The 25,627-nt window shown below is 46.7% G+C and overlaps 1 long non-coding RNA gene across 4 annotated transcripts; it reads right to left on the bottom strand.

Moving 5' to 3' along the window:
- Positions 1-4,992: 4,992 nt before the first annotated feature.
- Positions 4,993-25,251, bottom strand: LOC102484533 (uncharacterized). 4 transcript variants are annotated; one of them, XR_001371444.2, is made up of 6 exons: positions 24,774-25,251; positions 24,294-24,388; positions 24,045-24,196; positions 23,867-23,930; positions 14,144-14,300; positions 4,993-5,325 (listed from the first exon to the last, which is right to left on the bottom strand). It is a non-coding gene; the product is annotated as an uncharacterized LOC102484533 (long non-coding RNA). The 4 variants fall into 4 exon arrangements; XR_003546799.1 differs by lacking the exons at positions 4,993-5,325; positions 14,144-14,300 and adding an exon at positions 23,443-23,476; XR_003546794.1 differs by lacking the exons at positions 4,993-5,325; positions 14,144-14,300 and adding an exon at positions 23,679-23,713.
- Between the last annotated feature and the right edge of the window lie 376 nt (positions 25,252-25,627).

The following is a 25,627-nucleotide window of genomic DNA, read 5'->3' as shown; positions in this document are numbered from 1 at the left end:
TGTAGCTTCTCCTGCAATTTACTAGAGTAACTTATTTGATTTTTACCAGCTCACCTTGCTACCTTTTCTCCTCTCTACTGTCTGGTGATCAAAATTACTCACTCAAAATAAATAAATATATTTTTGACTTTTTTTATTCCTTCTTTTTTCAATTTGCCAGCATGCAAGGACTCACCAGAGAGAGTGAGGCTCCTTCCTCTCGGGATTCTGGGTATGCGCACATACACACATCTGGTATGTTTTTCAAGCTGCCAGGTCCAGGACTCAAATCATTCAGTCATGTGGGATCTAGCTCCCTTAACCACTAGGCCACAGGGCTGGCTCAGGAATATATTTTTCAATGTAATAAGAGTTAATTCTGGGGCCAGCAGGTGGCGTGGTGGTTCAGGGCACTGGACTCCCACATGGACGCCTGCAATTAGAGTCCCAGACCTGGCGGCTTGCTTTCTCACTTTCTCTTTTCTCTCACTCTGTCCCTCTCTGATCAAATTAAAATAAGTAAAAAAAGGTTAAATGTAAAAGATAATTCTTAAAAAAGAAAGAGCTAATTGTAACGTCAGAATTGGGTGGTGGGGAGGTGGTTAAACAACTGGATCCCATGTGGCTGACTATGCGGTTCAAGTCCTGGATTTGGCATCTTGAAAAACACTGCAGGTGCACACATGTGCAAGTCCAAAATCCCAAAAGGAAGGAAAAAAGGAGGACAAGGGATTATGATGTGATCATCCTCCCTGGAGGGGGGAATGGCGGTTTTTTTTTTCTCTCTCTCTCTCTCTCCCTTTCTCTCTTTCTCTCTGGGGAGTGCATGTGCCCTCTGGGGAATTTTATAAAAAAAGAAGAATGTCAGAATTGGATTCAGAAGCCCTGCAAGTGGCACAGTGGTTATGTCACTGGACTCCCACATGGTCAACCATGGTTTGAGTCCCAGACCTGGTGGCTTGAAAATCATTTCAGGTACATGTGCATTTGTGTCCAGGATCCCAGGAGGAGAATGGAGGAGAAGGGATTGCAATGTGGGCATCCCCCGTAGGGAGTGATTTCTCACTTTCCCTTTCACTGTCTCTCTCCCCTGTAAGCACACATACCCTATGGCAAAAACCTCTAAAAATTTAAAAAAAAAAAAATTTGAAAAGGAAATTCCAGCGGAGTTGCCGTAGGGGTGCTACAATTTCTCCTCCTTGAGTTTTTTGTTTTGTTTTGTTTTGTTTTGTTTTGTTTTCTCCTTGCTTTTCCAGTTCCAGATAGCAGCACAAAAACATGTTTCTAAACTACACTGGAGTGGAGGGGCGCTCTCTGTGGCCCTGCTTGGTGTGAGATGTGAATTCTCTGCACTGCTGAAGCCCAGAGGTCTCAGATGAGGGACTGAGAACACAACTCCTCAGGAATAACAAAACTCAGAACCTGCAGTGCTCTTAGTCCGTCTCTTGTTAAAATACCTGCTAATTAGGCTCCATTTCTGCAGTTACATCACCAACACAGTTGTTTTCTGAGGACTTTTTCCAGCGTGTTTCTCAGCAGCATAAACATAATTGCCTTGCTCAGCACCTGACGCTTACAAGTTAAAGGGAATTAAATCTAATTAAATAGACTCATACCAAATCAAATAGGCAGACTATAAAACACCCTTGCAGATAAGGACTGTGGGCCCCTAAATGCAGCCCAGCCAAGCTCCCAGTTCTATGTCTGGGAGGATGGGGGCACATAACCAGGGCCCACCCTCCTTGTACTTGGTTTTCTTTTAACACTTTGACATTTTTAAAAGTTTGTTTGGGGCCAGCAGATGGCATGGTGGTTCAGGGTGTTGGACTCCCACATGGCCAACTGAAGTGATGAATCTGGTGACTTGCTTTCTCACTTCTCTCTCTGTCTCTGGTCAAATGAAATAATAATAATAAATATAATTAAGTAAAATAATTCTTTTTTAAAAAGTTTGCTTAAAAAAAAGTTCTGAGAGAGAAAGAGAGAAGGAGAGAGCGAGAGAAGCGCCCGTTCAAGGATCTTCACATAGTGATCCACCCCTGGCCTCAGCTAGCCCAGATCACAGGCCGTGCTTGCCCAACACACTCAGGGAGGCCTTGGGTCGTGAACCCAGGACCTTCCCATCTGGCCCCAATATCACAGAGTGTGGAGTTGCCACTGTGAACCCAGCTGGTCCCCATTCTGGTGGTTTGGGGTGCTCTTCTTAGCCAGTTGTTCTGTGGGGATACTCTGGTTTCTCATAGATGCCCCCTGTGCTAAAGACTGGCTTTGAATCAAGTGAAGAGTGTGTCTCTGCGGAGAGCCTGGGAAGGAGCCCAGGCTGAGTGTAAGTGGTGGGAGGGAGGCTTCCCCTGTAGTTTTTCAGGAAGGAAAAAATGTTAACTGTCAGAAACATGAGAGAATTGATGAGGTCAAATGAGCTGTAACTTGTGACACATAAGCCATGTTCTCATCCTCTCTGGATAGGCCTGTGCCCTGAAAATAACCGAGAACAGCCAAACCAAGACAGACCCAAAAGGTAACCACCGTCCTGTAATTTCAGCATCACCTTGCCTTCTATTTTCTTTTTCTTTTCTTTCCTTTTTCTCTTTTCAGTTTTAGTAAATATGTATGCATTTCTGAACTACCTGGAGTTGTTCTGGTCTGAGAGGGCTCTATATAAAATGCACTCTAGGTCAAAATGAACCGAATCATCAGTGATTATGAGACTTCCCACTTAAAGAGGGGAGTTCTACTCCAGGGCAGTGCGTCTCAGGTTTTTAGTTTCAGGACCCTTTTATGCTCTTAAAAATGATGGAAAGGAAACACATACATACACACACACACACACACACACACACACACACACCCCAACTCCAAAGAGCTTTTGTTGACGTGGGTTTTATTTATCAATACTTACTGTATTAGAAAGTAGAACTGGGAGTGTGGGGGGTAGATGCTGGCCCAGCAGTGATGCAGTGCCCCAGGGGCCTGACCCACATGGGAGGCTATGCATCTGAGGCTTCCGATGTGCCCTGAGCACTCCAGGCGCTCACGTGCCATGATCCAGGGCTCTCTGGGGCTGGAGTGGGTTGTGGCGTGAGGGCACTGTAGGGAGTGCTGTCTCTCTACATTTTTCCCTATGTCTCTCTCACTGAGGTCGGAGAGAAATAAATAAACTTTTGGTTTGTTTGTTTATTTTGCTATAAGGACCATACATTTGCCAGAGAGAGACAGAGAGAGAAAAAGTAAGAAGTAACTCCCTGGGGGGATGGCCACACCCACAATTCCTTGTCCTCCATTCTCTTCTTAGGAATTTGGACACACATGCACACATATCTTCAGTGATTTTCAAACTGGCAGATCTGGGACTCAAACTACACAGCTAGCCATGTGGGATCCAGTGATTTAAACTCCATGCCACTTGCTGGCCTAGAAATAAGTAAGCTTCTAAAATTGTTAAAATTGGGGGATCAGCAGATGGCATAATGGTTATGTTGCTGGACTCCCACGTAGTCGATGGCAGTGAGAGTCTCGGCAGCTTAAACCAGGCTGGGCATATGTGCGTGCGTGCCCAAGATCCTGAGAGGAGAAGGGAAGCAAAGGGATTGCGGTATGACCATCCCCCCTGGGGGTGATTTCTCACTTTCTGATCTCTCTGTCTCTCTCTGTCTTTCCAGCAAGTGCACATGTCCTACAGCAAAGAAAAAAAAAAAACTCTCAAAAGATATTAAAACTGAAAAACATCTTTTTAAAGAATTATTTACTTTATCTTATTTATTATTATAATTTTTCAATTTGACTGGAGAGAGACAGAGAAGAAAAGTGAGAAAACAAGCTACCAGGTCTAGGATTTGAACCATGGTCGACCATGTGGGAGTCCAGCACCTCAACCTCCACACCACCTGCTGGCCCTTGAAACACATTTTAAACATATAATACCTAATTTTAAAATTTGAAAACCCATTCTGTATGAACACAACTTATTTTATCAAAAGCAATTCTTTTTATTTTAAAATTTAGGGAGGTGAGTGGCATTGTTTCCCATTTTGCAAATCTCTTTACTGTCTCGCTTACTAGAAGACAACTGGAATCTTGCTTTGTATTCAAATGTGGTGATACATGGTTCTGTTTAAACTGTGGGAAGAAGATCCAGCCTCACACAGATACTTAATTGGAAGAGGTGGGAGTGTTTGAAGAGCCTTTTCAGATATTTGTGAATGCGTCATGCAGTCTCTGGAAAACTCCATGGCGTATGCCCAACAGAATGAGAGAATGTGATTATGAAATTAGTTTTTTTGGCTTCATAGACCCCCCCCAAAGGGTCTCAGGGACCCCCATGAATACCTGGATCACATTTTCAGAATTGCCGAGTTAGCAAACTTTCATCCTGTGTACCAGGAGGGTGTGCAAGATGGTTGTTTGTAACAGAAAAACCCAGACATCATCTGTCTTCAGGAGAATGAACAAATGAAGCATGATTCATTCACATAACGTAATTCCACAGCAGTAAAAAGAAAGCCATGAGGAGTCTATGCATTGGAGTCCTTGCACTTTGACTGAGTGGCTCTTCTGCCCACTGTATACCACGGTCAGACGGGGCCCTGCACAAATAGGTATTTCTGAGACAAATGAATGAACATGCCCCAAAGTGGTGAATGGGAGAGGCCAAGCCAGAGTCACCTAACTTCCTGTTGTGACTTTCTTCGTGTTAAAACCTCCTCTGGCTGCAGCCTTTTTATCTTCCGAAGCACTTGATTTCAGACTAATGATAAAACTAACTTCCTGTTTTACCATGTTTATGCTCCCACAAAATGCTTTGCAAACAGTGGGACTTAATAAACACAAGCCCACGGAGAATTCTGCACATTTATAAAAGCTCTTCCCTGTGGAAGTTTGGGAACACAGAGCAAAAACAAGTACACCATGTGTCTAAAACTGAGCCTCCTTGCTGGGATAGAAACATTTCAAGGCAAAAATCTTGCCATATCCCTGACCCCTCACTGGAAGGGAAGGGGGAACAATGGAGGGCTATGGAGAGGTCAAACGGGCTCCTGAAATTCTGCTCTCAGCACATAATCCTGTAGGTTGTAGGCAAGTGGCCCGTGATTTCTATCAACAGAACCGTCTCCCAAGGGCTCTGCCCTCTGCCGCCGCCGCCACTGGTGTGCACACACAGTCTATGGAGTACTATTGCAGCGTTTGGGTTCAGGTGACTGCATTTCCGCACTCAAACATGGCTGAGCTGAACGGAGTGTGTTAAAGGACGTGCGTGTGCTGTATCTGTACCCGAAGCACACACGTGTATTTGTACTAATACAATACAGTAGTACCTTGTCTGTCCAGACTTCCTGATCTTGTTCGAATCTGTAAAGATGGGAGGAAAGGGGAAATACGGATTCATGATAAAAGGTGATCCTTTATGTTTCTCGTCATTCTATTAGCATAACGCTTTCAAGACTCATCCATGTTGTAGTATGCCTCAATACTTTATTCCCTTTTTTTTAAAAAAAAAAGGAATTATTCATTTCATTTATTATTATTATTTTTAAATTTGCTATAGGGCACATGCACTCACTAGTGAGGGAAGGAAAGTGAGAAAGCAAGCTGGCAGGTCTGGGACTTGAACCATGCATGGTCGACCATCTGAGAGTCCAGTGCCCTAACCACCATGCCACCAGCTGACCCCTGTATTCCTTTTTTTTTTTGAAGAAGTTTTTGCTATAGGGCATGTGTGCTCACCAGAAAGACAGAGAGATAGAAAGCGAGAAATCACCCCCCAGGGAGGATGGCCACGCTGCAATCCCTTCTCCTCCATTCTCCTCTCGGGATCTTGGGCACGCACGCACATGCGCCCGGCGTGAGTTTAAGCCACCAGGTCTGGGACTCAAACCACGGTCGACTACGTGGGAGTCCAGCGACATAGCCATTATACTAACTGTTGGTCCCACACCTGTATTCCTTTTTAAAATTTATTTGTTTATTTATTTGTTTTTGCCAGAAAGACAGAGAGAGGGGGGTAGGGGTAGGAGAGAAAGCGCCCTCTAATGGAGTTTGGTCACATAGACTCTTCTCTACTTTCCCATCCTATTGGTTTAGGGATTTGGGGCACACACACGTGCCTGGCATGTTTTCAAGCCACTGGGGCCAGGATTTGAACCACGATCAGCCATGTGGTATCTGGCTGCCCTAATCTCTAGGCTACAGATCTGGGACTCAAATTGTAGTTCCCCATGTGAAAGTCCAGCACTTTAACCACCATGCCACCTGCTAGACTTCATTCCTTTTTGTGGCTGAGTATTATTCCATTATATTGGGGAATTATATCTTAACTATTCATCAGTTGGCAGCATTTGGATTATTTCTACTTTTTGGCTATTGTGAATAGTACTGTTATAAATATTTGTGTATGTTTTTGTTTGAACACCTGCTTTCAATTTTCCTGGATATATACCAGGAGTAGAATTGCTAGATCATATGATAATCATTGAAAACCTTTCTGTGACTTTTGAATATTGTGCCAGATAAATACGTTACCTAACAAAAATCGCAGAGATGTGCCCCTGGAGAGCAGATAATGGATTGTTTTTCATGGTAAGCTTTGCAGAATCATTTGACTCTTTAAATAATGGTATATGTAATTTATTTTTCTTTCTTTCTTTTTTTTTGGAGAGGTTTTTGCTATAGGGTGTGTGCGCTCACCAGACAGATAGAGAGAGACAGAGACAGAAAGCGAGAAATCACCGCCCAGGGGGGATGGTCACGCTGCAGTCCCTTCTCCTCCATTCTCCTCTCGGGATCTTGGGCACGCACGCACACATGCCCGGCGTGAGTTTTAAGCCACCGGGTCCGGGATGTGAACCGTGGTCAACTATGTGGGAGTCCAGCGACATAGCTATTATGCTAACTGCTGGTCCCTGGTATGTGTAATTTTAATTATTTTAAAAATCTTAGGTAATTATAAAACCAAAGTAACTAATACTTTCTGCACATAACAATGGCCTTCAAAGCCTTCAGGAAAGTCACATTGGCGTTTTTGCTATAGGGTGTGTGCGCTCACCAGACAGATAGAGAGAGACAGAGACAGAAAGCGAGAAATCACCGCCCAGGGGGGATGGTCACGCTGCAGTCCCTTCTCCTCCATTCTCCTCTCGGGATCTTGGGCACGCACGCACACATGCCCGGCGTGAGTTTTAAGCCACCGGGTCCGGGATGTGAACCGTGGTCAACTATGTGGGAGTCCAGCGACATAGCTATTATGCTAACTGCTGGTCCCTGGTATGTGTAATTTTAATTATTTTAAAAATCTTAGGTAATTATAAAACCAAAGTAACTAATACTTTCTGCACATAACAATGGCCTTCAAAGCCTTCAGGAAAGTCACATTGGCAAACACTATTTATAAAGTCATCATAATGAAAACAATGAAAATTGATTTTGTTTAAAAAATAGTGATCTATCTATATTTGAAACAGGAAGGTGTCAAGTGTGTGTGTTAGAGTAAGCAACCATCCAATTTGCCCAAGACTGAGGGGATTTTTCTGGGCTAAAACTTGGGGGGGAGCTGTACACATAGGTTCTTATAACCCTACTTCTAACACTTATGCTTCTGGTGGGAAAATTTTAGGAAATCCATGTATAGTTTTTTTTTTTTTTCATAATAGGCATTTACTTGTGAAGACCCCATCACATGTCTGCAGTCCTTTTGTCTTTCTTCACCTCTGAAATGTGTGTTCATATCTTTACCTCATTTAAAAAACTAAGTTGTAAGGGCTGGCCCTGTAGCATACTGGTTAAGGGAGCCAGATCCCACATGGCCACTTTCCGGTTCACATCCCAACTCTGGTAGCTTGAAACACTGCCACCGTTTGTGTTCAAAAAAGGAGAGAAAAAAATATATAGACCATATTACAAAATATATATTATGCACCCAGGAGGAGTAATCTTCAAACACCATATAGTCGTAATCTGTACACACATGCCCCTGTTCCTAAGATAACCATCTCTGGAAGGGTAGAGAAGATCATTGGCACTGGGTTCTGTCTTGCGGGAGGGGACCTGGCGAAAGGGGAACCTACTTTTGACCGAGTACCCTGTGCTTATTTACTGACGAAATACATAATAACATAAAGCTTGCCATTCTATTTCAAAGTGTACCATTCGGTGGTGTTTAGTACATTACACTGTCGTGCCACTATAATATCACCACTCTCTAGTTTCAGAACGTCCTCACCCCTAAAAAAGACTGTATTTGTTAGAGGTCACTTCCTAGTTCCTCCTGCTCTCGCCTGGCAACCACTAACTGCTCTCTCTCGCCTTGGATTCGCCTCTTCTGGATAGTTCATATAAAGGAAGTGATATAACGTGGCCTTTTACATATGGCTTTTTTCGTTTTCGAGGCCATCCGTATTGTAGCATGTATCAGTACTCCACTCCTTTTATTTATTTCAATGTTTGCCAGAGGGCATGTGAGCTCACCAGAAAGAGACAGAGAGAGAGAGAGAGAAAGAGAGAGAGAGGCAAAAAAGCACCCCCGTGGGGTGTGGTCATGCTGCAATCCCTTCTCCATCTCTCCCTCCTTTGGGGATTTTGGGCTCGCATGCACAGCCTGTTTTTCAAGCCGCCAGGTGTGGAACTCCAGCCATTCAGTTGGCTGTCTGGGACCCAACTGCCTCAACCATCAGGCTACGAGCTGGTCCCCTTCATTCCTTTCTAATGGCTGAATAATCCCTTCATGTGGAGAAACCACATTTGGCTTGTCTATTCAGGGGGTTGACATAGGAGTTGTTTCTACCTTTTGGCAATTGCAAACATCTGTATATAGGCTTTTGTTTTAATCTGTTTTCAATTCTTTTGGGTATATGCCCAGGGGTAGAATTGTGGGTCATATGATAATAATGATCATTTTCTTTAAATTTTCTGGAGGCCAAGTGTCCTCACTAGAGAGAGGCAGAGAGAGAAAGAGAAAATGAGAAAGTTCTCCTCCCAGGGGGTGTGGTTGGGCTGTAATTCCTTCTCCTTCGTTTCTCCCTCTTGGGATTTTGGGCATGTAGGCACATGTACCTGGCATGTTTCTCAAGCTGCCAGGTCCAGGATTCAAACTGTATCATCGGCCATGTGGGATTCAGCTGCCTTAACCAGCACACTATAGGCTGGCCCCTTAAGATAATTATTGAAAACCTTTCGGTGACTTTTGAACCATGTGCATATATTGCCTAACAAAAATAGTCTTTTTAATGAAAATAACTGAGTTGAGACAGATATATCATTTTATAATCACAATGCAAAACCAGGATTGGATCAATAGATGGTCTCATAGGCCCTAGAATAAACTGTGGTGTAAGAAGTAAATATATAATCCAATTTTAAAGTATGACTCATGGAACCATAGGCTCTTTAGGCTGCCAGTGTTCCTCACATTCCATGTTCCAGTAGCTCTGCCCTGCTGAGCCTGGGAAGGGTGGTGGGAATGTTTTTAAGATCCACGTTGTTTAAAAAGATAAAGTGGTGGGTAAAGTGGGCTTTGAACGCATGATTAATGTTGAATTAGTGTGATGGCTGCTGGGGCTCTTCCCTGGCTCCTGCAGAACCACCAATGTCCTCTAGGGGGTGTGTCCAGGAGAGAGCCAAGTCCCTTGCCACCAAACAGGAATTGGTCCAGTGGAGACTACAAAGACCAGACCGGAAACACTGACAAAGACTCCAGCTCTGAAAGGACACTTGGGAAACATTTCTCAAGCACTTTATTTTTATAAACAAGGGACTCGGACTCGGAGGAGCTGCTGATGGTCACACGGTCTGTAAGCATGAAGCCTGGAAACCTCTGCTATGTGGCAAAGTGCAGTGTGAGAAGACAGGATGTCCATATCTGACGGAGCTCAGTTTAGGCCCCTCCTGCCTTCCTCCTCGCCTCTTCCCTCCCTGTCCACACCACTTCTTTTTTTTTTAATTATTTTATTCAATTTAATTTATTCATTCATTCATTTATTTTAATTTGACCAGAGAGACACAGAAAGAGAGAGAGAGGAAAGTGAGAAAGCAAGCCACCAGGTCCGGGACTTGAACCATGGTCGGCCATGTGGGAGTGTCCAGCGCCTTAACCACCATGCCACTTGCCAGTCCCACACACCACTTCTTTTTAGAGAGAGATTTTTGCTACAGAGTGTGTGCTCACCAGAGAGACAGAGACACAGAAAGTGAGAAATCACCCCCCTCCCTGGGGAGATGGCCACGTCACAATCCCTTCTCCATTGTCCTCTTGGGTTTGTGGGCATGCGTGCACACATGCCCGGTATGAGATTTAAGCCACTAGGTCCAGGACTCCAACTGCGATTGACTATGTGGGAGTGCAGGGACGTGACCAATTACACCATCTGCTGGTTCACCCACCACTTCTTAAATGTTTGACCCAAAGCCAGTAACTTAACCTTTCTGAGTCTGTTCTGTTAGGGGTGTGGTTGGGCTGTAATTCCTTCTCCTTCGTTTCTCCCTCTTGGGATTTTGGGCATGTAGGCACATGTACCTGGCATGTTTCTCAAGCTGCCAGGTCCAGGATTCAAACTGTATCATCGGCCATGTGGGATTCAGCTGCCTTAACCAGCACACTATAGGCTGGCCCCTTAAGATAATTATTGAAAACCTTTCGGTGACTTTTGAACCATGTGCATATATTGCCTAACAAAAATAGTCTTTTTAATGAAAATAACTGAGTTGAGACAGATATATCATTTTATAATCACAATGCAAAACCAGGATTGGATCAATAGATGGTCTCATAGGCCCTAGAATAAACTGTGGTGTAAGAAGTAAATATATAATCCAATTTTAAAGTATGACTCATGGAACCATAGGCTCTTTAGGCTGCCAGTGTTCCTCACATTCCATGTTCCAGTAGCTCTGCCCTGCTGAGCCTGGGAAGGGTGGTGGGAATGTTTTTAAGATCCACGTTGTTTAAAAAGATAAAGTGGTGGGTAAAGTGGGCTTTGAACGCATGATTAATGTTGAATTAGTGTGATGGCTGCTGGGGCTCTTCCCTGGCTCCTGCAGAACCACCAATGTCCTCTAGGGGGTGTGTCCAGGAGAGAGCCAAGTCCCTTGCCACCAAACAGGAATTGGTCCAGTGGAGACTACAAAGACCAGACCGGAAACACTGACAAAGACTCCAGCTCTGAAAGGACACTTGGGAAACATTTCTCAAGCACTTTATTTTTATAAACAAGGGACTCGGACTCGGAGGAGCTGCTGATGGTCACACGGTCTGTAAGCATGAAGCCTGGAAACCTCTGCTATGTGGCAAAGTGCAGTGTGAGAAGACAGGATGTCCATATCTGACGGAGCTCAGTTTAGGCCCCTCCTGCCTTCCTCCTCGCCTCTTCCCTCCCTGTCCACACCACTTCTTTTTTTTTTAATTATTTTATTCAATTTAATTTATTCATTCATTCATTTATTTTAATTTGACCAGAGAGACACAGAAAGAGAGAGAGAGGAAAGTGAGAAAGCAAGCCACCAGGTCCGGGACTTGAACCATGGTCGGCCATGTGGGAGTGTCCAGCGCCTTAACCACCATGCCACTTGCCAGTCCCACACACCACTTCTTTTTAGAGAGAGATTTTTGCTACAGAGTGTGTGCTCACCAGAGAGACAGAGACACAGAAAGTGAGAAATCACCCCCCTCCCTGGGGAGATGGCCACGTCACAATCCCTTCTCCATTGTCCTCTTGGGTTTGTGGGCATGCGTGCACACATGCCCGGTATGAGATTTAAGCCACTAGGTCCAGGACTCCAACTGCGATTGACTATGTGGGAGTGCAGGGACGTGACCAATTACACCATCTGCTGGTTCACCCACCACTTCTTAAATGTTTGACCCAAAGCCAGTAACTTAACCTTTCTGAGTCTGTTCTGTTATCTACATAACAAGTCGAATAACATCTACCTTGGGCTAAGGCAAGGGAGAAATGGTACTGTACCTGTGTAGCGCTGCCCTTTTGCTTGGCACACAGTAGGTTCTCAATTCATATTTGTTGTAGAATGCATATTCCCTCCTCTCAGCCTCTTAAAGGCAATGGTTTATCTGCTGCACAAATACATCTTTACTGCTCTCTCCTATGTAGAAGGCTAACCCTGGGACAGAAGGAAAGGAGGGTCTTGGCTGTCAGCATCAGTCTTGTTAGGGTGAAAACTCCTTTGTGGAGCCTGGAAGCCATAGTGACTGCTCTGTAGCCACCACTTGGTGGCCTGCACATCTGTCAGCCAGAGGCCCTCAGAGCTCACAGGGCCTGATGGTGTCTGCCAACAACGTGGGGTCCCTGGGTAATGGGTCTATACATCTTCCAAGGCCAACAGAGCCACATCCCTCCCTCAGCATTCTGACAAAGACCAATTTGGCTGTTTTAAGTAACACCAATGCAAGGGGTTACACAAATTGCTGTTTATGCCTGGCTACACTGTAATCACACTTGTCATCAAACACATCAGAGGAGGGCCAACAGGTGCTGTGAAGGCTAAGGCAGATGGATCCCATGTAAGTGGCTGGATCCTGACTACGTAGTTCAAGTCCCAGGCCCAGCGACTTGGAAATCAGGCTGGGTGCATGTGCATGCATGCCCAAACGGAGAATGGAGACGGGATTGTGGAATGACCATCTCCTCACGTTCCCACTCTCTCTGGCAAGCACATGTGCCCTATAACAAAACTTAAAAAAAAAAATCAAAATAATGTGGTGGACTTGATTTCATTGCATCATGAAACTCCAGTCATGCTTTCGCAGTTTTCATAATTTACATTTTACGTGGCACAAGATTTTAAAGCATTTGGTTTAAGTATCATTCTCAAAATTCCTTTTTTTCTTTTGTTTTAATGCCAAAGGGTATGCATGCATGCCAGAAAGAGAAAACAGAAAAAAGGAAAAAACTCCCACAATGTGGCCTAGTCATGCTGCAATCTCCCTTCTTTCATTCCTCTTTTATATTAAGATCCTGGGCTTGTGTGCACACACACTTGGAGTGTCTTCAAGCTGCCAAAGTTGGGATTTGGACCACAGTTGGCCATGTGGGGTCTGGCTCTCTATAAGGTGCTTAACCCCTGTGCTATGGGCCCAGCCCTCATAATTCTCTTTTTTGGAGGAAACAGAATGGGAATGGGATTAATCTATACTTTTCTCATTGTACATATAAATAAATGTTGCTATGATATACAAAATGAGAAAACTGGAGAAAACAAAAATCTCCCATAGTTGTGCCATTCAACCACTATAAATGTTTCCTAGTGAATTTTTAAAAGCAGGGTTTTATTTTTAAATATTTATTTATTTATTTATTTTAATTTGACCAGAGAGGGACAGAGCAAAAGTGACAACAAGAGAAAGGGAAAGTGAGAAAACAAGCCACCAGTTCTAGGACTTGAACCATGGTCGGCCACGTGGGAATCTAATGCCCTTAATCACCACACTACCTGTCAGCCCCTAAAATCAGGTTTTAAATGTACTTTTTATAAAGGTGTGACTATGATAATATTGTTTATTTAAATTAAAAAAAAAATCCGAAGCCAGCCCCATAGTATAACAGTTAGGTGCCATGCAGAGGAAGTCGGATCCCACAGGGCTGACCATGGTTAGGGACTGGCTCATCAGCTTGAAAAACATACCACACACATGCAGGAGCATGCCCAGGATCCTGACAAGGTGGAGAATTGGAGGAAAAAGTACTGCAAGATAACCAGACCCCATTGAGGATTCCTCTCTCTCCCTCCTTCTCTCTCTCCCTCGCTCTCTCTCTCTTTCTCAAGCACATGCGCTCTGGCATAATAAAAATCCTTAAAGGTGAATTAGACAGGGTTCTTTCTAGGGAGTTGTATCTTCTGTCGCAGCATTTCAGCTTGTCTATGCATCTGCTAAAGTGTGCTACTTGTTGGGAAGAAGCCCTGCAAAGGAAGGAAACTCTGATGCGCTAGATAAAAGGCAGGACCAGGGAGCATGCCTGGGGAGGGCAAGGGACAGCAGAGAGCCTCTGTGGCCAGAGAACGAGGTACGTGGCCGTGCTCTCTGATGAAGGGATTCCCCCAGTGCGCAGTGCAAACACGGTAGTTAGCTCCCAGGATGCCGAAGCGGCTCTCACTTTGCATCTCCCTCTGCCTTTCTCCCAGGTTGTAAAAACTGTGCAGGTGTCACCCTCTCGAAACTGCTGACCTGTGTTTGAAGATCTCATTTCTTCTCCATTCTCCTTGAACTTCATTTTCCATTTGGCTGAGAATCACCCGTGATGTTGAATGTGCCTCTTCCCGGTCACATGCACGGTTCTCTGCACCCTTCCTGGTCTGACTGCAGCCCAGTGCTTGAACTGTACCTGGTACAGGATAGGTTTTAATTCAAGATCACTTGGCTAAGTGAATGGAATTTTCCCTGATGAGTTACATCAATCTTTTCAATATCCTTCTCCTCTTAGCCTTTTCACTAGCCATACTCCTGCCAGCTTTTACTCTTTTGAACTGAATTGTCATCAGTTTTTCACTCGGTTTATTCTTTTTCCTGGGGTAGGTGCTATGTGCTACCTCCCCAAAGTGTCTCACAGCACAGAAGTTCCTTTTGTCTTAAGGGAGGCTGGTGATATCTTTGGGAAGGAGCGAGAGAACTATCTGCCTGCCTAGGCAACACCCACAAGAGCGAGAGCCGGTCGATCAAGTCAAAACCCTCCCATCTTGGACCTTCCCCAGCTCCACCCCCAAGATTCTATCAGACCGTAAATCTAGACACCCTTTGCACAAATGCTCCTCTGCCCTCCTTAGCTCCCTGCCCCCCCACCCCCCCCAGAAATGAGAGGCTAGAAGTCAGTAAGGAGTGATTGGGGCTCCAATCTGAGACCAGAACAAGTAAGAGCCACACTTCCTTTTTTTTTATTTTTCTTTTTTATTTACTTTTTTTTTTAATTTTTGGAGAGGTTGTTGCTGTAGGGTGCGTGCACTTGCCAGAAAGACAGAGAGAGACAGAGAGACAGAAAGTTAGAAATCATTCTCCAGCGGGGATGGCCACGCCACAATCCCTCCTCCTCCATTCTCCTCTTGGGATCTTGGTGGAAGTCGCACACACGCCCGGGAAAAGTTCATGCCACTGGGTCCGGGACATGAACTGCGATCAACTACATGGAAGTCCAGTGACATAGCCATTATGCTAACTGCTGGTTCTGGAGCCACACTTGCTAACCAAAATTTATCCTTTTCCATTCCATGTGATGAAAAGAAATGCCTTTATGTAATTGTCACAGAGAAACATGATTAGAAAACCTGGGCAGGGAATGAGAAGATCTGGGCTCTCCTCCTGGGAGAGCCTGTTAGGTCTCATCAGCAAAAGGGTGGATGGGGCTCGATGACTACCAAAAGTCATTCAAGTGCCGAGAGCTCCACAGAGAAGGTGACCACATGGCATTCCGACTTCCCACAGTGACTACTCTGCCCCCAGGGTCAATCCACCCCATCCCAGTTCTACAGCACTGCCCTGCCACAGGGTCCTAGGTTTTGAGCAGGCAGGTGGGATAGTGTGCAGAGTTAAGTAGATCAACTCATTCAAAAGCACCCTGTTCCAAGAAGAGCTGGTGACCTGCCCCAAGTCTCAGGAGGCTCAAGTATATCCACACGCTTACTTAATAACTGCTGGGGGGGGGGGGGGGGGGGGCCAAGCAGAGCACACGGCCCCTCTCCAGGCCACTCCATACTCTGCGCCACCACCACCCCTTCCAGGACGGCTGCTCCTGGAAACCACCGTAAGGGCAGAGGCTGTCTGGCTAGAGTGCGGTCTCTGGGACAGGAGACCTGGCTCTTCTGGTCTCAGTTCTCTCAGCCTCAGTACCAGAGACACATGGCCAAGTTCCTTTGAAAATTCCTTTTCTCCATGCTCTGAATTGCATGTCCTGTCCTCCGATTACTCAGGCTGTCATTAAAGTACGATACTTTTTTCCACTAGTACTTTTTTTCTTTTCCTTTTTTTTTGGAGAGGTTTTTTCTTATTGGGCGCATGCGCTCGCCAGAAAGACAGAGACAGAGAGATAGAAAGCAAGAAATCACCCCCTAGAGGGGATGGCCACGCCACAATCCCTTCTCCTCTATTCTCCTCTCAGGATCTTGGGCATGCACACACATGTGTCTGGCGTGAGTTTTAAGCCACCGGGTCCGGGACTCGAACCTCGGTTGACTACATGGGAGTCCAGCCATTATACTAACTGCTGGTCCCATTAGTACTTTTTAAATAACCAGTGGTACAAAACTGCAAAGGAATAAAAGGGTGTGTAGTGAACAGTGACGGCCCTCCTTTCTCTTATCTGCTCAGTCTCCCTGCACAGGGCCAGCGTCCATCACTGGTTTCTTGTTATATCCTTCCAGTACCAGCTTTCTGGTTAGCTGCTCGCTGCTAAGACACACTTCTTTACCGGGTTCCTGTAATTCCCTGGGTGCCTCATATGTGCCAGGCACTCTGTCCTGGAGCCACCACTGCCTTCAGAGGCTTGCTGGCTTGAGTCTGGAGGTTATGTACAGAGGGACCAGCCCTGCTCACTGCTGCGCCCCATGCTTTTCCCTTTGCAGTCATCTCTTCTCCCAGCAGAACCAGCTCGCGCATTCTACACGCAGGAAAAGCCCAAAAGAGGTGCACGTGGAGACGCCTGAGCCTGGCAAGTTAGGGGCAATGTGGTACCAGGAGCCAATCAGAGGGCTGTGCGGTGCTGGGCAGGTGTATCACCTCTCTGGGACCAGTTTCTTCCTCTTGGAAACCCCTGACCCTTCCCATTCTCTACTGCTCTGCTCTAAGGCCTCTCATAAACGTCATTTCCCATGAAGCTTTGCAGTATCTGGTTTCCATTTCAGCCTGAGAAACCCCAGTTGCCCCACAGGGGACTGAGAAAGGCCGAGGGGGCTCTAAAGCCTTTACCTTTCCATTACTGTTCTTTGGATGATAATAATGTTGAATGCCTTTTTACCTTTTTATTCCTGCCCCAAAATATTAATAACCAGGTCAGCTACATCAGATCTCTCTTTTTAATTTTTTTTAAATTTAACTTTATTTTAATTTGACCAGAGATGGGCAGACACAGAGAGAGAGGAAGTGAGAAAGCAAGCCACCAGGTCCGGGACTCAAACCATGGTCAGTTGACCATGTGGAAGTCCAGTGCCCTAACCACCACACCACCTGACGATCCCTCAGACCTCTCTCCATGACTTAATTATAAATACGTTTATAGACTTTAGTGTGATTACTTACACGCATGAGGGATGAATGTTGGTAACCTCAGAAAATGGCTCTAATCAAAACACATGATTTCCTATTTTCTCTCTCCAGTCAGTCGGCATTTGGCTTAGGGAAATAGCAGGGAAGCAGCTACTATAATTCCACCTCACAGACAGAGGCTCAGGAGAGGGCGGGCTGCTGGCCGACAGTCAGGCAGCAGGTCAGTGTAGAGACAGGGATCAGCCTGCTTGGACCCAAAGCTCCACTTCTTTCCAACGCATCAGGGACCTTCCGGAAGGGTCTGGGAACATGACAATCGACCTTCTGGATGTTTGAGAAATGTATTTTCTGGTAGGTGGAGCATTCTGGATAGCTGAATTGTCAGGTCAGGTTAAGGTAGAAAAGAAGAGAAGGCAGAGATGGAGCCTCGAAGCGTTAGATTCTTTCCCTCATCAAATTCTACTTGTTAAAGTGTAGGAGCCTCCCCCCAGGGGGCTGGAAACTCCTGGATCTGGTCAAGACAGGGCGTATGTGTGTCAGAGTCAGGGTGGGGGTGTTACATCTTCACTCTAACCTTGGTCTGTTTGTTTCTAGCTGGGTATGCACTGCGGTTTTAATTTGCATTTCCCAGATGACTAATGCAGTCAAACATCTTATAGATGTTTAACAACTGTTATTTCCTTTATCTTTCTTTTCTTTCTGCACCTTCGTCCTCTTCATTCCTCTCCCAGGGCCTGACAAATGTGACCCTGAAAGACAGGAGTCCTAGGGAGCCAGATGCCTGTTAGCAGTTTCCTGTTGCAGGCCCTCCGCAGCCTTTCAGGCCGACTTCTGCTCCCTCGCTCACCTCCTCTCTCTGCCTTCCCCCCATCCTCTCTCACAGTTCTCTGTGGCACTCTCAAAGCTTTTCTGAGCCTGGGCAGACAGTGCTCCCCCTCCCCCCTCACTTTACGTGGCTAACCCCTAGGTGTCATCTAATCTTAGGTCATATGCCACTTCCTCCAGGAAGCCTTGCTTGATGCTTCCCCACCCCCGCTCACCAGCCTAGGTTAGCTGCCCCTGCTGTATGGCTGAGTGACAGCCTGGACTTCCTCCTAGCTCACCACGTTGTGTTGTAACAGCGTGTTTGCTGGTCTGTTTCTCTCAACCCTTCCCTATCCCCCATTGCTCACATCAACCCTGCTACTCGCCAAGGTCTCAAGGGCATTTAAGGGTCTCCAAATGCCAAGCACCAAGCCAGGTCCTTTCTATACAATGCTATTTTTACAACTAAAAGACTTAACACTCCTGGTCGAGATGGCACTTTGACACCCAAGATTCTGGTGTCCCATCAGGCAACTAACTACCAAGCAAGGGGATAAGTGATATCACGCTTTCCATCTGACCGTAGGGGAGGACCCATGTAACTCTCAGCTCTAAGTCACTCAATCTTATGTGCTGACACACAGTAGGAGAACAGACAAGATTTGCTGAATACATGACTAATGTCTGAAGGGTGGGGGGGCACGGACAGGGCAGGCTGGAGGCCAGAACACCCACTTTTCTTTCAGACCTGGCCTAGTGGATTCCTCTTCCTCTATCTCATCCACGTGTTGTTGATAAACAAAACCGGACACTGAAGTATTTCTGTCACAGGCAGCTGTCCACAGTGCCAGCCAAGGCTGACCCTTGTGACTTCGGCTCAGACACCATGGGCTATAAGAGGCCACGCCTAGCTACGAGGGAAGCAGAGATGTTCCTAGTTTTGAAACCAGGGAGGAAAAGAAAACAGATCTGGGGAGAACAGCTGCCTCTGCCACCGCACATGAGGGTGGTCTTGGCCCTGCTGGTGGTGGGTCTGGATCTGGATGCCCCCCCCACCCCCGCCCCAGCTGCATTGCTGGATGCCTCCTCTGGACAGGCCCGGGGCAATTGTTTAGTTCAACCCTCTGATTTTACAGAAAGACTGGGGCCCAGCGGGAGAAGTGACTCATTCGCTGTCCAGATTGTTTGGCGCTAGAGCCGCACTCCTTTGCTTAATCTGCCAGTGCTTTATCTTCAAAGTGGGTCTTTAAACAAGGAGCCCTCCTCATCTTCACTGGCTTCTTTTAAAGGATTTCAATGACAAAGAAGAAAGTTAAAGGCAATACAAATGAAGATGCTGAAAAGACGATTTTTGTAGTGGCCCAAAGGAACATAGAGGATCCTCTGGTTATTCAGAAGGCTCTTCTGTGTCCAGTGGTCCCTAAGAATCTTCTTCTGCCCTTCAGCTTCCCCCACATAATACTGCAAGAATCATTTTGATGACCATGCATACAATGGGTAAAACTTCACTTCCTTTGAGAACAGACCAAATACTAGGACTATAAATCTGTACAATTACTTAACCTTCTTTGACCTCTATGCTCTCGTCAGTAAAATGGAGATGACAATGCTTCCCAGGTTTATTTTAGGGATTGAGGAAGAAATAAAAAACCACGACCTAGTATCTGACACCTAGTTGGAACCCAATAAATGTGAGTTCCTGATCCTAACTGGTTGAGATTCTTTCTCTGAATACCTCCAGGGGCCATTGCACATAATTGTTGATGTCATCAGTCTCCGGGAGTGACTTCCAGCAACCGTCAGTCAACAAATATAACCACTCTTTAATATCTGCTGTTGCTGACTAGGTGCTGAGAACCCACAGATGGAAAGAAAAACACCTACTTCCAAGGGAGACTGAAACATGAACAGAAAATAACAGCACCATTTGACAAGCTGGACAGACTGGGCGTTGGTAGAGGCGGGGGAAGACTTGGAAGTCTGCTCCAATGAGCGAGAGACGGCGTCCCTGAGCGAGTGGCGTGCTTGGAGTAGGAGCTGGTCAAGGAGAAGGGGGAGCCATGGGGAGGATACAGAGGTGTGAGGAGTTTCTATACTGAGGGAACTATTTTTAGACACCACTGGAACAACTTCAAAAAAAAAAAAAAGAAAGGAAAAGGTCACCCCCTGGAGCCTAGTGGCTAAGGAAACTAGACCCCCATATGGCCTACTGTGGTTCAAATCCCACTGCAGTAGCTTGAAAAGCATGCTAGGTCCATGTGCATATGTGCCCCACATCCCCACAGGATGGAGAAACAGCAGAGAAAGGATTGTGGTGTGGCCTTACCCCACTGGGGCAGGTGGGGGGGGGCTTTCTTTGTCTTGTTTTGGTCAGTCCATGTGCCCTCTGGCAATTAAAAGAAAAAGGAAGCTTTAGCAAAAGAGAGGGGACAAGTGACTGTGACAACAGTGGATGTGGGATTTTATCCTATGAGAGGTGGGGAGCCCCTGAAGAACTCTGAGCAGGGAGATGATGTGAAGGGGGTGAGGGAAAGACATGAGGAGAAAGACCCCCCTTGCCCCAGTACTGGTGGTGGGGAAAGGAGCTGCGGGGAACCCAAGCCTCCTCCCTCCATTTAGTCATTCGACAGCTAGTTACTCAAGGCCTAATGTATGTCAGGATGTGTTCTAGGAGCTGGAAAGAGGCAAGAACAGGAGTGGGGAGCTCTCTGTTCTCACGGAGGAGGATGACAACAAATAAACAAGAAAAAAGGCAAGGAAATAGCAGATGAGTGTAGCCAGAAGAAAGGAAAAGGTCACCCTGGAGCCTAGTGGCTAAGGAAACTAGACCCCCATATGGCCTACTGTGGTTCAAATCCCACTGCAGTAGCTTGAAAAGCATGCTAGGTCCATGTGCATATGTGCCCCACATCCCCACAGGATGGAGAAACAGCAGAGAAAGGATTGTGGTGTGGCCTTACCCCACTGGGGCAGGTGGGGGGGGGCTTTCTTTGTCTTGTTTTGGTCAGTCCATGTGCCCTCTGGCAATTAAAAGAAAAAGGAAGCTTTAGCAAAAGAGAGGGGACAAGTGACTGTGACAACAGTGGATGTGGGATTTTATCCTATGAGAGGTGGGGAGCCCCTGAAGAACTCTGAGCAGGGAGATGATGTGAAGGGGGTGAGGGAAAGACATGAGGAGAAAGACCCCCCTTGCCCCAGTACTGGTGGTGGGGAAAGGAGCTGCGGGGAACCCAAGCCTCCTCCCTCCATTTAGTCATTCGACAGCTAGTTACTCAAGGCCTAATGTATGTCAGGATGTGTTCTAGGAGCTGGAAAGAGGCAAGAACAGGAGTGGGGAGCTCTCTGTTCTCACGGAGGAGGATGACAACAAATAAACAAGAAAAAAGGCAAGGAAATAGCAGATGAGTGTAGCCAGAAAATTAAACCAGGAGGTAGAGAGCCCCCAAGGGGCTGTCCCCTGACTCCTCAACACTTCCTGGATACTTCCTGAGCCTCCTTTTGATCTAGCTTCGGTTTGCTTAGGAGGCTTTGCTCTTAGACAAATCTCTAGAGTAAATAATTAAACCAGCTCTCTGCGCTTTCTCGTGAGCTTTATGTGAGTGGAGACGGGCAGAACTAGCTCTCCCCAGGGCTGATCAGCCTTGTAATTCCTTTTTTTTCTTTTCAAAGAATTATTTAATTTTAAAATTATTATTATTATTTTTATTTGACCAGAGAGAGAGAGAGGGAGAGAGAGAGAGAGACATGGAAAGTCAGAAAGCAAGCCAGCAGGTTCAGCACTCAAACTTTGGTCAGCCATGTGGGAGTCCAGCACCTTAACCACCACTCCACCTGTCGGCCCCTGGTCTTGTCATTCTTATTTCAGGGCCACTCATTGTGCTGGGAGTCAAAGGTCTGAGGTTTTAGGAAGGTCGCTGCAACCTTGAGACCTTTCCTGGTCACAGTTCCCTTGCTATATATGACACCCAGTACATACCCATACGTATCTCCATCTTTGAGAAGAAAAGCACCTGAAATTGTGCAGTCTTCCCTTTTAGGAAATCCAAACTTTAAAACGAGGCCCTCCGTTTCTGGCAGGTTCTACTTCACTGGGCTGGGTGGGGAATCTCCACTGTGAGTTTGTTCTAGAGCTCCAGAGCCAGAGGCTGGCTCTGCACCGTCAGGGCACACTGACAGGGACGTCAGAGCTCCCAGGAGCCACAGGGACGCAGGCCAAGCACAGAAAAGCCGACATTGAATGAAATGCGGCAGCCTGAGAACAGGAAACTGAAAAGGCAGATTTCTTGGTGTGCCTGCCCTGTGGTCTTCACCCATTCAATGACTTTTTCCCTCCCGTTGTTTCTTAGACAGGGATGGTCATGCTGTAATCCCTTCTCCTCCATTCTCCCCTCAGGATCTTGGGCACACACACGCACATGTGCCCGGCGTGAGTTTAAACTACCGGGTCTGGGACTCAACTACATGGGAGTCCAGAGACACAGTCATTACGCCAACTGTTGGTCCCCCCCATTGTTTCTTACTCTGAAATTTTTCAAAGACTCAGAAAAGTTTGCTGTTTTGAGGAAATCCAGCAAAAGTCCTAGGAGGGCCTGTGATTTTGCCCAGCTTCTCTGAGTTGCCTGGTAAAGCGTTTGCCTTCTCAAGGACTACAACCAGGAGTGACTAAATTAGGGGGTTTACTCCATGGGGTTTCTATTCTAGTTGGATGAGAAGCCACAAAAAACAAACAAACAAACAAACAAACAAACAAAAAACCCCACTATGCATATGCAGGTAAGTAGTAATCGATCAGTTTACACCTTATACATTACTTTCACATTCCTGATCCTGTTAAAAGCATAAACTCAGGGGCCAGCTGGTGGTGTGGCAGTTAAGGCGTCTAGATTCCACATGGCTGACTGCATGCTTCAGGTCCTAAATCTGACTTCTTGAGAAACACCAGGTACCTGTGTCTGTTTCCCCAAATTCCCTAAATGAGAATGAATGAGCAGGGACTGTGGCATGGCTAACCCTCCTGGGGGCAGCAGGGGCGTGTGTTTTCTCATCTTCCCCCTTTTGCAGTCTTCCCAGTATGTGCTATAGCAAATTAAACAATAAAAAATAAATTAAAATCATAAACTCAGAACTTGGAAGGAAATTTTAAGATCATGGTGGGGGTGGGAAATACCTGGCATATATCCTGGTTACTTCCTAAATCCTGCCCATGTTAGACACTACCAATCCAATGCTCACTCGTTTATTGAATCCTTATTTTTTTGGACACCCTGCAGGTTTTCCCTATTTATTACTATGCTATAAATAAAGCAGGCAGCCAGGCCCAGCCGCTGTGGTGCACTGTTAAGATGTTGTGCTCTACACACAGAGACCACATGGGAGGCCCGAGTTCTGTTTCCCATGCAAGCTGAAGGTCTGACCCAGTGGTACAAGCTTGTAAAGTGCAGTAACCAGGAGGCTGAGGCAGGAGGATCAGGAGCTGGAGGCTGGCCTGGGCAACACAGGGAGACCCTGTCAAAAATAAAGAGCTGGTTGTGGTGGCATGTGCCTGTAGTCCCCCTAGGAGGCTGAGGCAGGATATCACTACAGTGAGACCCTGTTAAAAAAAAAAAAAAAAAAAGGAGGGGCCCACAGGTGGCATGGTGGTTAAGGTAGCTGGACTCCCACATGGCTGACCGTAGTTCGAGTCCTGGGCCTGGCAGCTTGCTTTCTCGCTTTGCTTTTCTCTCTCTGTCTCTCTCTGGTTAGCTTCAAAATAAAATAAAATAAAGACAATGAACACAATTAAATAAAAAATAATTTTAAAAAAAGTAAAAGAAAAAAAGCCAGGAAACCAGGCAGACTTATTTGCTACCCTTATGGATCTCCAGGGGAAAGACAGACATTAAACAAATTACTCACATGAAGAGTGCTTTTAAAAGGCAGGTGTGGGGGCAGACAAGGCCGTCACACACTGGGAGGTCACCTGCAGGTGGAACAGGGGCAAGAAAGATCTCTCTGAGGAAATGGTGCTTAAACTGAGGGCTGGGGAATTAGGAACCTGAGTCTCTGAGGGGGTGAAGAAATAAATACTACATACCACATGAGAGATGGGAGGAGTCAGGTCCCGCTCCATGGCAAAAGCAGGCACTAACGAGACTCACCCCAGTAGGGTAAGGGGGAAACAAACAGAAGGTTGGTTGAGCCAGGTCTTGAAGACAAAAGGGGTGGCAGGAGGAGACTGGGAAAGAGCTTGAGCAGAGATCAGAAATTATTGTTTATCCCTCTCCCACGTCCCATGGAAGCAGCCCGCATGTGCTGTCATAAAAAGGAAAAAAAGGTAACTTACCAACTACCTACTACATGGGGTCCGTCTCATGAATTCTCAGATCTTCCTTGTGAAATAACCGTTATATTGGGAGTTTGACAGGTGAAGAAAAAGGGCTGCGAGGACAAGAGACGCTAAGATTGGCCATCAAGTAAGAGAAGGCACACTCAGATTGGAAGGCGCGCTTGTCTGGCTTTCCTACGCAGCTGTGCTTTCCACAACTCACTGCTGTAAAACCCCAGGACCAAGGCTTGTTTTACCAGCAACCAAAATAACAGAAAGAAGCATAACTGGGGAACCCGAAATACGACTGGGGGAAAAGGTGGGCAATGATGCCCCAGGTGAGCAGAGAACAGCGCAGAAGAAACCCACTGCTGGGGTGAGGGGTGGGGACAAGTGGGCAGTGACTGAAGGGGAGTCCCTGGGCTGCTCCACATCGCACTGCGGGGAGGTGCCCTCTCTAACCACTACCCGGCCCGGCCTGGTTAATCATTTCCTGACCTTCCTTCCTTCTCTCGCCCTGCCCGCAGGATTGCCACATCAGTCTTCTCCCTCCCTCTGCTCGCCTCCTGGCCCCGCGGCTCCTTCGCCGGGTTTTACAAGGAGCCCCAACTTGGAGGCAATATTTGTAATAGCCCCGGATGTCAAGGGCAGGCCCCTGTGAGGTCCTAGGCTCGCCCCGGTGTCCGCTGGCCGAGCCATCCCTTGAGGCTGGGTCACTCCTCCCACCCGTTCCTAAAACGAGGTCAGAGAGCGAGGGATCCAAAATCTGCACGGATTAGGAAATTAGTCGGTACCCCCGCGGTAAAAAGGCGCAGGTGCCCGCTGGGTGGTAGGGTGCTGAGCGGCTTAGACGAGGTAGTATAAAGTGCCCCGCCGGGAGGCAGGTGTCACAATGTTAGAGCCCTGTTCTGTGCGTCACGTGGCACCAGGACCTCGCTCAGCAAACCAGGTGGGCGAGGTGACGCAGATGGCGAGCCAAAGCCCTGGGGTGTGAACTCAGGTGTGCAGCGTCTAGGATACCGGCCACAGCCACGTGTTCAGACCTAGGACGCGCTCGAGTCATCCACGCCAAGAATAACATGAAGTTATTTCGGCTCTGGGACCCACCAGCCCGTGGGGCCAGGCCCTTAACTTTGCCGAACTTGTTTCTCTGTGTGTGAACTGGGAGTTTGAGGGCCGGTCTGCTGGTGTTTTTTGTTTTGTTTTGTTTTGTTTTTTAATTGTCTTCTTAATTTGCTGCGAGGCCGGATTTTCTACCACGAAGCCGCGGTGTAGACAAGTCTCCACCGCCAGACCGCAGTCAACGCAGCAGACCAGGCTGGCCCGGCCTGCCATCTTGGTTGGGGCCAAGG

The sequence above is a fragment of the Tupaia chinensis genome, unplaced genomic scaffold (assembly GCF_000334495.1).
Source record: "Tupaia chinensis unplaced genomic scaffold, TupChi_1.0 Scaffold000063_1, whole genome shotgun sequence".
In the NCBI taxonomy this organism is placed as follows: Eukaryota; Metazoa; Chordata; class Mammalia; order Scandentia; family Tupaiidae; genus Tupaia; species Tupaia belangeri.
The sequence above is the reverse complement of the archived record's forward strand: the minus strand, read 5'-3'. Positions and strand labels throughout refer to the sequence as shown.